The sequence below is a fragment of the Dunckerocampus dactyliophorus genome, chromosome 1, assembly GCF_027744805.1.
Source record: "Dunckerocampus dactyliophorus isolate RoL2022-P2 chromosome 1, RoL_Ddac_1.1, whole genome shotgun sequence".
Lineage (NCBI taxonomy): Eukaryota > Metazoa > Chordata > Actinopteri > Syngnathiformes > Syngnathidae > Dunckerocampus > Dunckerocampus dactyliophorus.
In genome coordinates this window covers 44,205,989-44,219,900 of record NC_072819.1, presented here as the reverse complement: position 1 = coordinate 44,219,900, position 13,912 = coordinate 44,205,989, and the positions used below count along the sequence as shown (strand labels likewise).

General features: G+C 42.0%; 1 protein-coding gene across 6 annotated transcripts in view; it reads right to left on the bottom strand.

Annotated features, from left to right (window-relative positions):
* Positions 1 to 2,587, bottom strand: part of atp2b3b (ATPase plasma membrane Ca2+ transporting 3b) — a 72,689-nt gene extending 70,102 nt beyond the window's left edge. For 4 of the 6 annotated variants that reach the window (XM_054795323.1, XM_054795382.1, XM_054795399.1 and 1 more), the window contains exons 1-2: positions 2,426 to 2,586; positions 1,926 to 2,240 (exon numbers count right to left, since the gene is read on the bottom strand). The gene's annotated coding sequence lies outside the window, so the exon portion shown is untranslated. Of the gene's footprint in view, positions 1 to 1,925; positions 2,241 to 2,425 lie in introns of all 6 variants that reach the window. The other 2 variants (XM_054795467.1, XM_054795243.1) reach the window with 1 other exon arrangement.
* Between the last annotated feature and the right edge of the window lie 11,325 nt (positions 2,588 to 13,912).

Here is a 13,912-nt window from a genome sequence, read left to right as displayed (position 1 = left end):
CAGCCCTTTCAGAATAAGAGACAAGGGAGAGAAAGACAAGCGAGAACTTCCATGGCTGAAAATCTGTTTGAACACGAAAAGTGGCAAACAAAAGGTCAACACAATCATTCTCCAGCCTAGTTATTCTGATCATGCTTCCTTCGCTAACATAGAGTCAGAGAAATTGACTTAGATGTGAAATTTCACCCCAGGAATTGTTGTCATACAAGAGTTTTAGGAAGCTGCTACAAATTTGAAGCATTATTTTACTAATAATGATATACCAGTATAATATTATTTCTGGCATCATATTTACTTATTCTCATTATCTGCCTTTGCAGGTTTGCTGAAAAGAAACACATGACTTTACAGTTTTCAACTTAAATTCATGTTACCAAATAGGGTTCCTTTCCCTAAAGATGGCTATAAGAACACTTATGTGCTCTTCCACACAGCAGCGTTGACGCATGAGAAAGGAGAACGTCCTCATGGGATTTAATCCCAGGCCAGTGGGGATATGTATACTCTGTGATAATGTGTGTGTGTGCACCAGACGGGTCAATCCGGGCTACATACACACATACCTGAGCGCATGTGACTAAACAAATGTGCGTACAGACTCTATCCTGCGCGCTCTTTCTTGCAGTTTTTTTTCAATTTGTGTTGCTCCTTGTTTCTCCTCAAGTGACCTCTTATAGCTTCACACTTGTCCCCGCTTGTACACACATGCCAGTCACGTGATTTTTTTTTTTTAAAGGTCGCACTAATTCCTTTTTGGAGATAAATACTGTACATGTTTTTAAAAGCAGAGCTGCGTGCCAAATGTGAACTTTGTGACAGGTACATGACGGGGTCACCTCTGTTGGTTCTCACACACGCACCTCAAAGCCCACATAATGCAGACATTATAGATGAATTGACACAAAAATCTGCATGACTGTGTTGGGACTGAGACTATTTTGTTGGCATTCATTTCCATGCACTGCTTTTACAGTGTAAACACAGCATAAAGCCACTATTTTTCACTGCAGTGAGTAGCTTTTCTGCACCCTGAGAGAAATTAGGTACCGTGCAGGGGGTCAAGCCAGATAGTTAAAAAGATACACACACAGACAATCCACAAACAGCCTACATCCCATTTTCCTCCCACGTGACTCCCTGTCCACCTCCATCCAATGACACACACACTAACAAACACACTTAATACTTGCTAATACTCAGGTGCACTATATGCTCTTGTGTGCGGCAATACCCCAATTCAATGCACAAAATGACCTTTGCTGGTCACCTTCAGACGTGCCTGAGCATCATCATCCTGCGGCTGCTCCTACTGCTGCTGCTGCTCCACGTTCTCACTAGATAATATAAAAGTACCACATTAACTCTGTCCTATAGCCACCTTCAAATTCAACCTGATGGGTTAAAGGTGCGCCACTAACCTACGCCTCCCCTGCAAGGTTACTGGTCCGGCCAGCTCAGTTGCTCCGGACAGAGATCATTACTGGATCGAACCCCCACCCCCGTGGCCGTGGGTGGACGCAGCAGGTGCGACGCGCAGTGAAAAACAAGACGAAGGAAGGATGAAGGGGATGGAGGAGGGATGCTGGTGCTCATAGTGCAGCACGGAGGGCTAGCTAGTCCCCATTTGGACTGCATCCGCGGAAGGATGTGATGTGCATCAGCGTGGAGCTCTGCACCCGCACACACACACACACGCACGCACAATGTCATATGGCTGTTTATCAGGATATAAAGGTATGTCCTATACTGTATGGCTATTATTGTAGCTCTGCAAGGCCCGAGATGCCACACCAGGCCCTATTTCCCTTTTTAAATCAAAAAACAGCCAAACCTCCACGCGTGCTCGTACACAAGCACAGCACGAGACACGCGCGGGGTAAACAGGAGTCACGCTCCCATGCACGCACGCCAACACGGCGACTCACCGTGCAGGCCGAGCTCAAGGACATCAGCATCAGTGGGCGGTCGGGCGCAGAGCCACAATCCCCAGTTAATCTTGCGTGTGCGCGGAGCGGAGAACGTCCCGGCCCGGATGAGAGAGGATGCACAGGAGGGCGGGAGGAGAGAGGGGTCGTGGCGGCGGTGGAGGAGGAGGAGGAGGAGGTGCTGGTGGAGGACCGAGCGGGGCTGCTGCAGCAGCCTACAGTCCGATGGAGGAAAGGGGATGAAAGACGAGGACGGTGCTGATGAATATTCCACTCCGCGCTGTCACCTGACCGTTGGTCGGCCGAGTTCTGCGGCTGAAGCAGGGAGAGAGGGAGAGAGAGAAAGAGAGAGAGGGAGAGAGAGAGAGAGAGAGCGAGAGAGAGAGAGAGAGAGAGAGAGAGAGAGAGAGAGAATGCGCCGGTTAAGGTTTAAACACCTCTCCTGCAGAAGGGAGGGAGGGTCGGCGGGGGGAGGGGGTGCAGTCAGTGCCGGTGCTTACCGCCAGTGACGACGATGAGTGTTGCTGATGCTGATGCTTAAAATGACGGGGCCCAATGCGGTGAAGTGTCAAAGAAAAGAAAAGGAGCAAAGAAAGGCCGCGCTGACAGGAGATGCTCCTGCGACATCTCTGGAGGAGGAGCCCGCGCGCGCACAGGAGCCTGCTCGCAGCATCCAGGCAAGAGGAGGAGGAGGAGGAAGGGTGCATACGTCACCCCCTCCCTCTTTCAACTACACTCCTCTGCGTAGTGACGACAGCGGACACACCGCAGCACAGTGAAGGGTATTGCCGGTTAGAGCCATCTTTTTTTTGTTTTGTTTTTTTAAATCACCACCCACAACAGAAGCATGACGTGCTCCTCTTCCTCGGTATTCCATCTGTCAGATGCCTGTAATGTAAAAGGTGCATGCATATATCTCAAACATATTGTTGTTTTCTGTCATGCATTTTAAAATAGCTTGCTCACTGAGGCAGTCACAGTACACCGTCCGGCCACAATATTATGACAACTATCAAGAGCTTTATGCTTTTACGAATACAGCACTGCTCCGAGATACATGCAGTCATTGCACAATATATGTACTGGTTGTATGGTGCAACCATATTCAGGAGAACGTTAAAATAGTAGACAGAACTCTGTGATGCAGTGCAGTTACAAACTACAACCACAGTACAAATCTATCATTTTCTATTAAGATACTATGCACTCACTATAACGCCATTATTATGAGAGGTAACATAAGCAATTCTATTGTTGATAGTAGAGAATCAACACTGCACCCTTATTTAATAGTAATACTGCTTCGCCATGATGTGAAGTGTTACCCTGGATGCAAGGACATATAGCGGCTGGTGCAGTCAATAAAGTCTTTTATTTACACAAAAGATGAGCTCACACGAAGCAGCACGACCCACACAATGCAAACTAATGAAGAACGCTAAGACTAAACACAAAACTCATCATGGCAGGAGGATACAAAAAAAAATGACAGCATAAAAGGACAATAAATCCAGCTAACAGGAAAAGTGCTGAGGAGATGAACCAAGCACAAAAGTACGAGAGTCCAAGGAGAAACAAAGCTAAGACAATCAAAGACAAAAGTGCGATGAGATGACAACAGCCCCAGCTCTGTTACGTAGAAGGTAAAGTAAAGCATATGGTACCAAACTGAAAACAAAATTAAAGCACAGAACATGAAATAATGGTGGAACGTAGAAAAACCAAAACAAGAGTCCGACCTGTCATGCAGCGCATGACAAACATTATGATTGCTACCACATGTTCTAATAATAATAATGCGTTTTATTTGTAAGCGCCTCTCAAGGAACCCAAGGACACTGTACATAGACCCTTAAAAGCAACGCACACATATATTAAAAAATAAGAAAGGGGCATGATAAAATTATAGCCAATAAGATGTCCTGAATAAGTGGGTTTTGAGTGTGGATTTGAAAAGAGGAAGAGAGTCTATGTTGCGGATGTCCGGTGGGAGAGAGTTCCAAAGTTTAATTTAAATTTAAGTGAACTGAAATTTAATTTCAGTTCAGCAGGTGGTGAGGGAGGAGGGATGGAGGATGGAATATGGTTTGCTAGAGAGGTAGAGCTGGGTGCAAAGCAATGGAAATGGATGTTGTATTTACGGAAGATATTGCAGAGAGGGAGAAGGTAAATGATAAAAAGGAGGGATCCTGGGACAGAGCCTTGAGGCACACCAGTGGTAACAGAGGAGGACTGGGATCTGTGGGACCTGAGCTGGATGGACTGAGTGTGGCCCGATAGATAAGAATGAAACCAGATGAGTGGGGTGTGGCTGATGCCGATGGAGGAAAGTCTATTAAGGAGGATGGAGTGAGAGATCGTGTCAAAGGCCACACTCAGATCGAGGAGGATGAGGATAGTAAGTAGGTCGGAATCCGCTGCCATGAGGAGGTTGTTGGTGATCTTGAGGAGGGCGATCTCAGTACGGTGTTAGGGGCGGATGCCAGACTGCAACTGTTCATAGAGGGCATTATGGCTTAGATGAGCGTGGAGCTGAGAGGCAACATTTTTTTGCTATATATTGTATTTGAGGTCACCCCATATACAGATATCCTCAATGTTTTATACCCATTAAAGAAATAGTCCATGACTTATGGCCAGCTAAGTCCCGCCCATGTCCCTGGAAAGACGTTTTCCTTCAAGGCAGCCGTGTTTTTCAACCAATGTTGCTCAAATTTGGTCCTTCTCAGGAGAGTTAGGGTTAGCCCTGTACCAAATTTCAGTGAGTCGGCTAAACACCTTAAAGTTACAATAGGTTTGTAGAGCATTGAGCTGTGTATGAAATGTCAAGCTTTGGGGTTTCATAACAGCACCACCATGTAATATTAGCCAGAAAAAAATAATTACACAGGCAACATGGGTGCAGTCTTACATTTGCGTAAGACACAAACAGCGCACAAATATTGAGGTCGAAATTGGACTTGCATTGGACTGAGCTGATTATGGTTCTGGTTGCATGGTTCTGACTGATGGTAGGATGCAGAGCCCTCCTCCTCTGCTCAGTAACCTAACAAAGCAGGGGCCTAAGGCACTCTTCATAGTAGTGAAAGCCAGTGCACGCTAGTTCTGAAAGTCAAAGAACCGACATTTACTCCTTCCATAGTTCATACTTACCCGAATCCCATCCCCCCCCCACCAATACACACATTGACACAAAACCCCCCGCCTTCTCCACCATGTATGGCGATACTGAACTAGACACTGTCAAAGCTTATTATGCAGTGAAGAGAAAGCGGAGACATGTATTTATAGATGAATCAGATGAACTTATAAATAGATATCCTCTCCTCAGGACCACACACACACATCTTTATGAAAAGCTTTGTTGTTGATTTGATCTTTCCCTCGTCTTATCTTTAGCTGCTCTACATCGTCATCCCAGCGGCAGACTAAAATGTCTGACATACTTTCATTGCCAATGAGCATTCATCAGTTTCCATATTTGTGGAAATAAGTACAAAAAAAGTCTTACATTTCCTTCTAAAGGAGTAAAAGGTGGAATCTTGTGAGAATATACTGTAGTAAGTTGAACGTGACGGTAAAGTCACATGCAGAAGATTCTTGAGGAAAAATGGCGACATTTAAAGCCCATTTCAGCATACAGTAATCCCTTGTTTATCGCGGTTAACTGGTTCCAGGCCATACCATGATAAGTGAATTTCCTTATTTATAAATGGAATATTTTCGTAGTTAGAGCATTGAAAACCTAGCCTTCTAAATACATTTTTTTTAACATTATTAGAGCCCTCTAGATATGAACTAACACCCCTACAGTCACCTTTAAACTTGTATTACCCAATACAGTAGACATAATAAGAGTAAATAAGCCATTTAAGGCACAAATGAGACTCGTGCTCGTATGTGTTACTATAAATGTGCTCCCTAGGGGAGTGACATCGGGGGTTCAGAGTTGAGTTTTAGTTTGGCGTGGGTTACTGCCGCAACAGTAGCCTGTGTTTTTTATTATGGGTTATTGTGCCTGTTGTGAGCTCATTCAAAACTGCAATAAAAGCTTGTTGTTCCGGCAATCAAGTCTGGCATTTGTGTGTCTCACCGAACATTACAGTAACATCACTGACACCTATTGACCAGCGTAGAATACTACATATCATCACAGCGTCTTTGAATGCGTCTTCTGAATGCCTTAGATTTGTATTTTAGTTCATTTAGACATATTTGTGTCCATCCATATTTGTGCTTGAAAATGCTGAATTTAGGCAAAAAATACATAATTTGCATCAATATGCACATATTTTTTGACTAATAATAGGCTGCACTCAACCACAAAACAGCATAATTTATAAATTAATATATTTTTGAAAAAACAGTGAAATTGCAAAGTGTACATCACTTTACAATTGAACCGTTTGGAGTACAGGGTAGTATTTAGCCATTTTACATACTTTTGTGTTTATTTTTATATTTCACCTTAAAAACAGTTCTTGCCTCGGTTGGTTTCCTTTTATCAGTATACCTCACGTGTGTCTCTACAGATATATTTTCATTTTGATTTAGTGTATTAGTGCATGAAGCCTAAAAACACCCAAAAACCTAAAACCTGAGTGGGGAAAATTTAATTATTGCTATTTTTAACCGCAGACGTTAACCATTTTAACGTCTGCGATTGGCTGGCAACCAGTCCAGGGTGTACCCCGCCTTTCGACCTAAGTCAGCTGGGATAGGCTCCAGCATATCCCCATGACACTAATGAGGACAAGTGGCATAGAGGATGGTTCCTGGTTAATTGGTTCCAGACCCGAACGTAATATGTGAATTTTCACAAAGTAGGATTGCTTATTTATAAATTGAATATTTTTGTTGTTACAGCATCAAAAACCTGCTTTTGATCTTCTATATATTAGAGCCCTCAAGACATGAAATAACACCCTAATAGTAACTTATTACCAAATATCGTAGACATAATAGACATAATGACAAAAAAATAAGCCATTTATTTTCGTCACACTGTCTCTTACTGTAAATCTACTCTCTATGAGGCATTTATAATGTTTAGGGGGAACTTGGTCAGTGTCTGTCCATCATGCTGCAGCGCTTTTATCAGCTCAAGGGCATTCTGCCTTAACACTGAAGCCCTGGTGCAACATTAACATGCAAAGCCGTCATTTTAACAAAACACACACACACAATCCTGTGTGCAACTTTCTGACTTGCCCACATGCCCCAAATATATGACTGGAGTTACGTGTAAGCATCCACCACAGATGACTGGCTGCTGATGAGTGACACAAAGATTGACACTCCCGCTTTTACTCATCTTTTCCCCTCTCAAACCTTCTCTTCACCTCTTTCTTAACGCCCTCTAAAGCCAATCCATTCATATCTCTGTTTCCTTCCCTGCTCCTGATGCTTTCCCCCAGTTCTCCTTCCCATCTGATGGTTAATTCATGGAGTCTGGCTGAACATGCTTCCTCTCCATTATTAATATAACATTAGGGAGACAAGAAGGAGGAGGAGAGAGGAAGAAGAGGCCGGAAATGGGGTGGCCGGGAAGACAAGGAATATGGAGAAAGACAAGTGATAAAAGAAAGAGAGAGGGCATCTGGAACAGCAAGGTTGACAGATGAGAAGGTTGGGAATATACCGGGAAGAGGAATACTGTGTGCCACGTGATGTGACTGCAAGGCACGCAATGTCTGCTGTCCCATAAAGACAGACACAAAGCATGCGGAGCACAGTGGAAAGAGAGAATCTGACAGTAAAACTTATGTGATGCTTTGCCACACATGCACATGAGTATAAGGGAGATTTTGAAAGAGAGTTTTTGAAAGATAAATACAAAAATGTGTAGATAGCTTTTATATACAATATACAGTATATACTGTAGTGTTGTGAAAAAGTGTTTGTGTTTTTTTTTCATTTTTGTCAGACTTAAATGTTTCAGGCTCGGGCTTCTAGTCCAGATGCCTGCCGTATGCCTCCCTGGTGAGGTGTTCTGGGCATGCCCAGCCGGGAGAAGACCCCGAGGCAGACCTACGACACGATGGAGGAGATTGTGTTTCACAGCTGGCCTCGGCGCGCCTTGGGGTCCTCCCAGTGGAACTAGAGGTAGCCGAGGACCGGGAAGCCTGGACTCCCCTACAGAGACTGCTGCCCACTCAACCCGAATCTGGATGAAAAAGCGATTGCCCCCTAAACATAATAACTGGTTGGGCCACCCTTAGCAGCAACAACTGCAAGCAAGACTCATTGCAATCAAACTTGCAGTGAGTCTCTTACAGCACTGTGGAGGAATTTTAGCCAACTCATCTTTGCAGAATTGTTGTAATTCAGCCACATTGGAGGGTTTTCCAGCATGAACCACCTTTTTAAGGTCATGCCACAGCATCTCAATACGATTCAGGTCAAGATTTTGACTAGGCCACTCCAAAGTCTTCATTTTGTTTTTCTTCAGCCATTCAGAGGTGGACTTGCTGGTGTGTTTTGGATCATTGTCCTGCTGCAGAACCCAAGTTGGTTTCAGCTTGAGGTCACAAACAGATGGCCGGACATTCTCCTTCAGGATTTTTTGATAGACAGCAGAATTCATGGTTTCATTTATCACAGCAAGTCTTCCAGGTCCTGAATCAGCAAAACAGCCCCAAACCATCACACTATCACCACCATGTTTTACTGTTGATATGATGTTCTTTTTCTGAAACGCGGAGTTACTTTTAGGCCAGATGTAATGGGACACACACCTTCCAAAAAGTTCAACATTTGTCTCCTCAGACTACAGAGTATTTTCCCAAAGGTCTTGGGGATCATCAAGTTGTTTTCTGGCAAAATTGAGATGAGCCTTAATGTTCTTTTTGTTCAGTGGTGGTTTTCATCTTGGAACTCTGCCATGCAGGCCCTTTTTGCCCAGTGTCTTGGTGGTGCACTCATGAACACTGGCCTTAACTGAGGCAAGTGAGGCCTGCAGTTCTTTGGATGTTGTTGTGGGTTTTTTGTGACCTCTTGGATGAGTTGTCGCTGCGCTCTTGGGATCATTTTGGTTGGCCGGCCACTCCTGTGAAGGTTCACCACTGTTCCATGTTTTTTCCCATTTGTGGATAATGGCTCTCACTGTGGTTCGCTGGAGTCCCAAAGCTTTAGAAATGGCTTTATAACCTTTTCCAGACTGATAGATCTCAATTAATCTCAGTTAAGTTATGTTATAACGGGGGCGGCATCACTTTTTCAGGGCCATGTAGGTTTGGATTTTTTTTCTCCCTTAATAATAAAAAATTTCTTATAAAAACTACATTTTGTGTTCAGTTGTGTTGTCATTGACTAATATTTAAATTTGTTTGAAGAGCTGAAAGATTTAAATGTGACAAACATGCAAAAAAAATAAGAAATCAGGAAGGGGCAAACACTTTTTCACGTCACTGTATATATAATATCAGTAAAAAAGGACATTGTCTTTGCCAGTTTGTCAATGCTCACAACAAAAGCCATGGCACACAACAGGAGGACTTACACTTGAGCTTCTGTGTATTCTCCCCAACATGAGAGTAGAGTATCCTCGAGTAACCTGCATGTTGACATCATCCTCACACTCCACTTATCTGACTGTTGAGTGTGAGGGGGGACCACTCCAGGCTACAGCCCTGGAGCACACAACATCGTGTACAAATGCATTTCATCTTCGCAAGGGAACCGCACCATTTTATTATTTTTTTTTTTTTTACCAACAACTCCCTTGGTAAAACAAATCTTGTAAATCATGTCAAGACACTTATTCCCAAATCACGGCCATTGCTGGGGAAGGATGTTAACTTTCAGCAAGTATTTTCATGGCCAGATCATTTTTACTGCATATTTTATTTGTAATTGGAGCTGTAGTTTGCAGCCCAGAAGGTGTTTTTACAATGTGTAGGGCAGGATTCAATTCAGGAATCAAATTACAGCCCCTAATTGACCATTATGGAGGTGTCATGAAAGGCACAGAAGTGCCATTCTCTTCTTAGAAGTACCATTGGAGGTTAATAGAAAAGTGCAGGATGTCACCATAAAGGGTCACCCATCAAACTTGGTAACAGAAGTATGGGGATTTGGGATCTGTTGAAAGCTCTGGAGGTCAGTCGTTGGCTCCTGATCAATCAGTTATGCCAACAACTGACAAAGAGGGAGGAAGCACTCAAATGGCCTGCTTGAATATGTATCAGTCACCGTAAGACTTAGTGACGGTAAACCGATTCCTTTTACTGGCTTTTTATGAGTTTTTTGATTCACTCAAGTCAGGTGTCACAGCACATATGGGAAAGAAAAAAACTCACAGAGACTCCCATAGACATATGTATATACACACTTAGCAAAAACCTCATTGAGATGGTTGGACCGTTGCAGTGATACATTTGGATGTGGCAGATCTGCCCCTAAATCAAATGCAAGAAAATGGGCCAAACTTAATAAAGCTCCTTTCTACAAAGGAGGCTGGTTTCACCGCGGGAATCCACAGAATTATGCCACGAAATAACGTTATAATGACCAAATACAATCAAAGGTATTTTTTTCAGCCGTACCTGTGAAAGGTAATCCCCTGAGATCTTGTTTGGACTGAAAACTGGTTGGTACAATATCATTCAGAACATGAATTAGGCATCTACTCCTTTCTCTTTTGCCACAACCAACATGGTGGTGACGTTGACATTTCATTCAGCGCTCAATGCAGCGTCTAGGTCACCCGAGAAACTTGCGCATGTGTCCACCTACCCGAACGTCTCTTGTGTCACTTCAGAGATCCCGTAGCCTGCGCATAAACGGTGCGCAACGTGATGTGAACAAAGCTAGCAGCAGTGTTGCGTGTACATCTATTTATGACAGATTCATGTCAGACTGGCATCAACATATCAATCAAGTGACAAACGTCATAGTGAGGATGGATGATGTGAATCTTTTTTTGTAATGCCGTGCACAATTGACTCACATTACGTTTGAGGTATTACAGCAACAAGGAACTTTCCTAATGCTAATTGTGAGTTATTATGTCTTATCATTGCTTATCATGTCAACTATATTAGCTAACACCAGTATAAAGGTGACTATAGGGTTGTTATTTCATGTTTACAGGGCTCTAATAATGTTAGACATTTTAGAAGGTCATAAACAGGTTTTCTATCATTTAATCCTACTGTTGGAAGTTTCCTGTGCACCAAAAACGAAAGTGGCGATGAGAAAAACAGTAAGGCACTATGAGATAGAAGAAACCACGGGTTCCCCCTCACTCATACATGTTGATAATTCTCTAAAAGTAGAATGGAACACAATTGATCATTAGATGGAAATGAGTTTATTTCAACTCCTTCATTTGGACATGTAATTGTCAGGCATTTTCTTGTTTTTGAATCAAATTAAGTCAACAGAAGAGGCCAGAATATTGAACATAAACGACATTACCGCTCTCCAAAAGTACCAGAAGAACTAACCAACGACATACTTAAACATAAATAATATCAGCCTAACCGATCCTCAACGCACAAATAAATAAATTCCAATGGGCCTTACTACACACACCTGGAATGAAGATATAGATGCGGATACAAATTTCTTTGCACATATTACATGCGAGTGCTTTTACTATACCGAAGAACAACACAACAGTAATATTATACCAGACGGCAAGCTATCAATTATTCACATTAACATTAGAAGCATGTATGCAAACTACAATAACATAGTCAATATCTGAGTCAATTCAAGGAACCCTTCAAAGTAATTGCAATCTCAGAAACTTGTATTGTTGCTGAGAAAGGTATAGATTTTGGGCTATAAGGATATGAAATTAACAATATAAACAGGAAGAACAAGAATTGTCTAACAAGAAAACGAGGAGAAATCAACCATGGATGACAAAGGGATTGCCAAATGTTTGTAAAAAGAAAAACACATCATATAAGAGATTTACTATACAAAAAAACTAAAGAAGCAAAAAATAACTATAAAAAGCACAAAAACTAATTAACAAATATTTTAAGAATATGTAAGAGTAGTAAAGTAAAGTAGTAAACTCTTCAACAAGAATAAAAATAACATTAGAGCAACATGGGGCATCTTAAACAGTAGTATCAGGAATGGATACAATTAATCACAATATCTTAATTAACAAGCTAGAAAGGTATGGAATCAGAGGAGTAGTGCTGAACTGGCTAAAAAGCTACTTAGCAAACAGAAAAGCAATATGTGAAGTGAGGAGAATATACATCTGCATGCTTAAATATCTCATGTGGCGTACCCCAAGGGTCAATACTGGGGCCAAAAGTGTTTAGCTTATACATAAATGACATCTGTAATGTCACACAAAAGACCTAAAGTATTATTTGCAGACGACACAACCACATTCTGTTGTGAAGATAGCACAGAAAGGCTAATAAAAATGATCACAGATTAAATGACTATACTAAAAAGATGGTTCGATAAAAATGGATAATCCCTGAACCTATGTAAAACTAAAATAATGCTATTTGGTAATAGCAGAAAAGATACTTGGGTCCAAATACAAAAAGATGGCGTGGACATTGACGAGGTGAATGAACATAAGTTTCTAGGCGTTATAATAGATGACAAAGTGAGTTGGAAATACCACATTAAAAATATACAACATAAAGTGGCGAGAAACACTTCGATACTCAATCAGGCAAAATTTGATCTGGACCAAAAATCACTCCATACTCTCTATTGTTCACTAGTATTACCGTAACTAGTTTATTGTGAGGAGATATGGGGAAATAACTACAAAAGCAGACTTCACTCACTAACTGTACTACAAAAAAGATCAATTAGGGTCATCCATAAGGTCGCTTATAGAGAACATACAAACGCCCTATTCCTAAAATGCATCCATCCATCCATTTTCTATACCACTTCTGCTCATTAGGGTGGCGGGGGCATGCTGGAGCCTATCCCAGCTGACTTCGGCCGAGAGGCGGGGTAAACCCTGGCCTGGTCGCCATCCAATCGCAGGGCACATATAGACAAACAACCATTCACACTCACATTCATACCTATGGACAATTTAGAGTCGCCAATTAACCTAAAATGCATTTTGGAATGTGGGAGGAAACCGGAGTACCCAGAGAAAACCCCCGCACAACTACGGTACTAAAATTTGTTGATCTGGTCAACTTTCAAACAGCTAAAATTATGCATAAAGCAAAAAATAACGAGCTACCCAGAAACGTAATACGATTCTTTTCATCGAGAGAGAGGAAATATGATCTTGGGGAAAAATGTGACTTAAAACACGCCCGCACAACACTATAAACCTTCAGCGTATCTGTATTGTGGAATCAAAGTATGGAACAGGTTGAGTGAAGAACTCAAACAATGCACTAAAATTCCAAAGACACTACAAGCAGTTGATGTTTAGAAAACAGAAGGAAGAAGAATCACGAACCACAGAGAGATATTATGCTAAGCCATATGACACCTGCACTTTGTGACATTCGCAGCGGTTTGTCCAGGCAGATTTACAAACCTCACTTTCATTGTAACACATTGTTATACTGCTTTACCATATTCTCATGTTATTCAGAACTAATAAATGGGAAATGAACAAATGTATCAGCAATTGATGTGAAATGTATTAGTAATTGTGACATGTATTAGCTATTGGACGTGAAACAAAGAGGGGGTAGGATTGAATAAGATCTGCTTCTTCCTGCACGGTTTGGACATTTGGAATTGTGATATGAGAGGTATATTAATGTGAAAGAATGTGAGAAAAAAAAGAATGTTCAAATAAATCAATCAATTTATCATCTCCACAGTATCATCCATAAAAGCACTTAAATTGGGCCTCGCTCTCTTGCTAGCCAGTGCTTCGCGATGAATAACAGCGCATCCATTCAATGACGAGATTTACCTTTATTTACTTGTCCACATAGTCCCCTCACGCGTCCCGTCGTCGCAGCTGTGCCATTAGTACAGATGTGGCTATAACCTGGAAAATGTTTAACCCTTTTGCA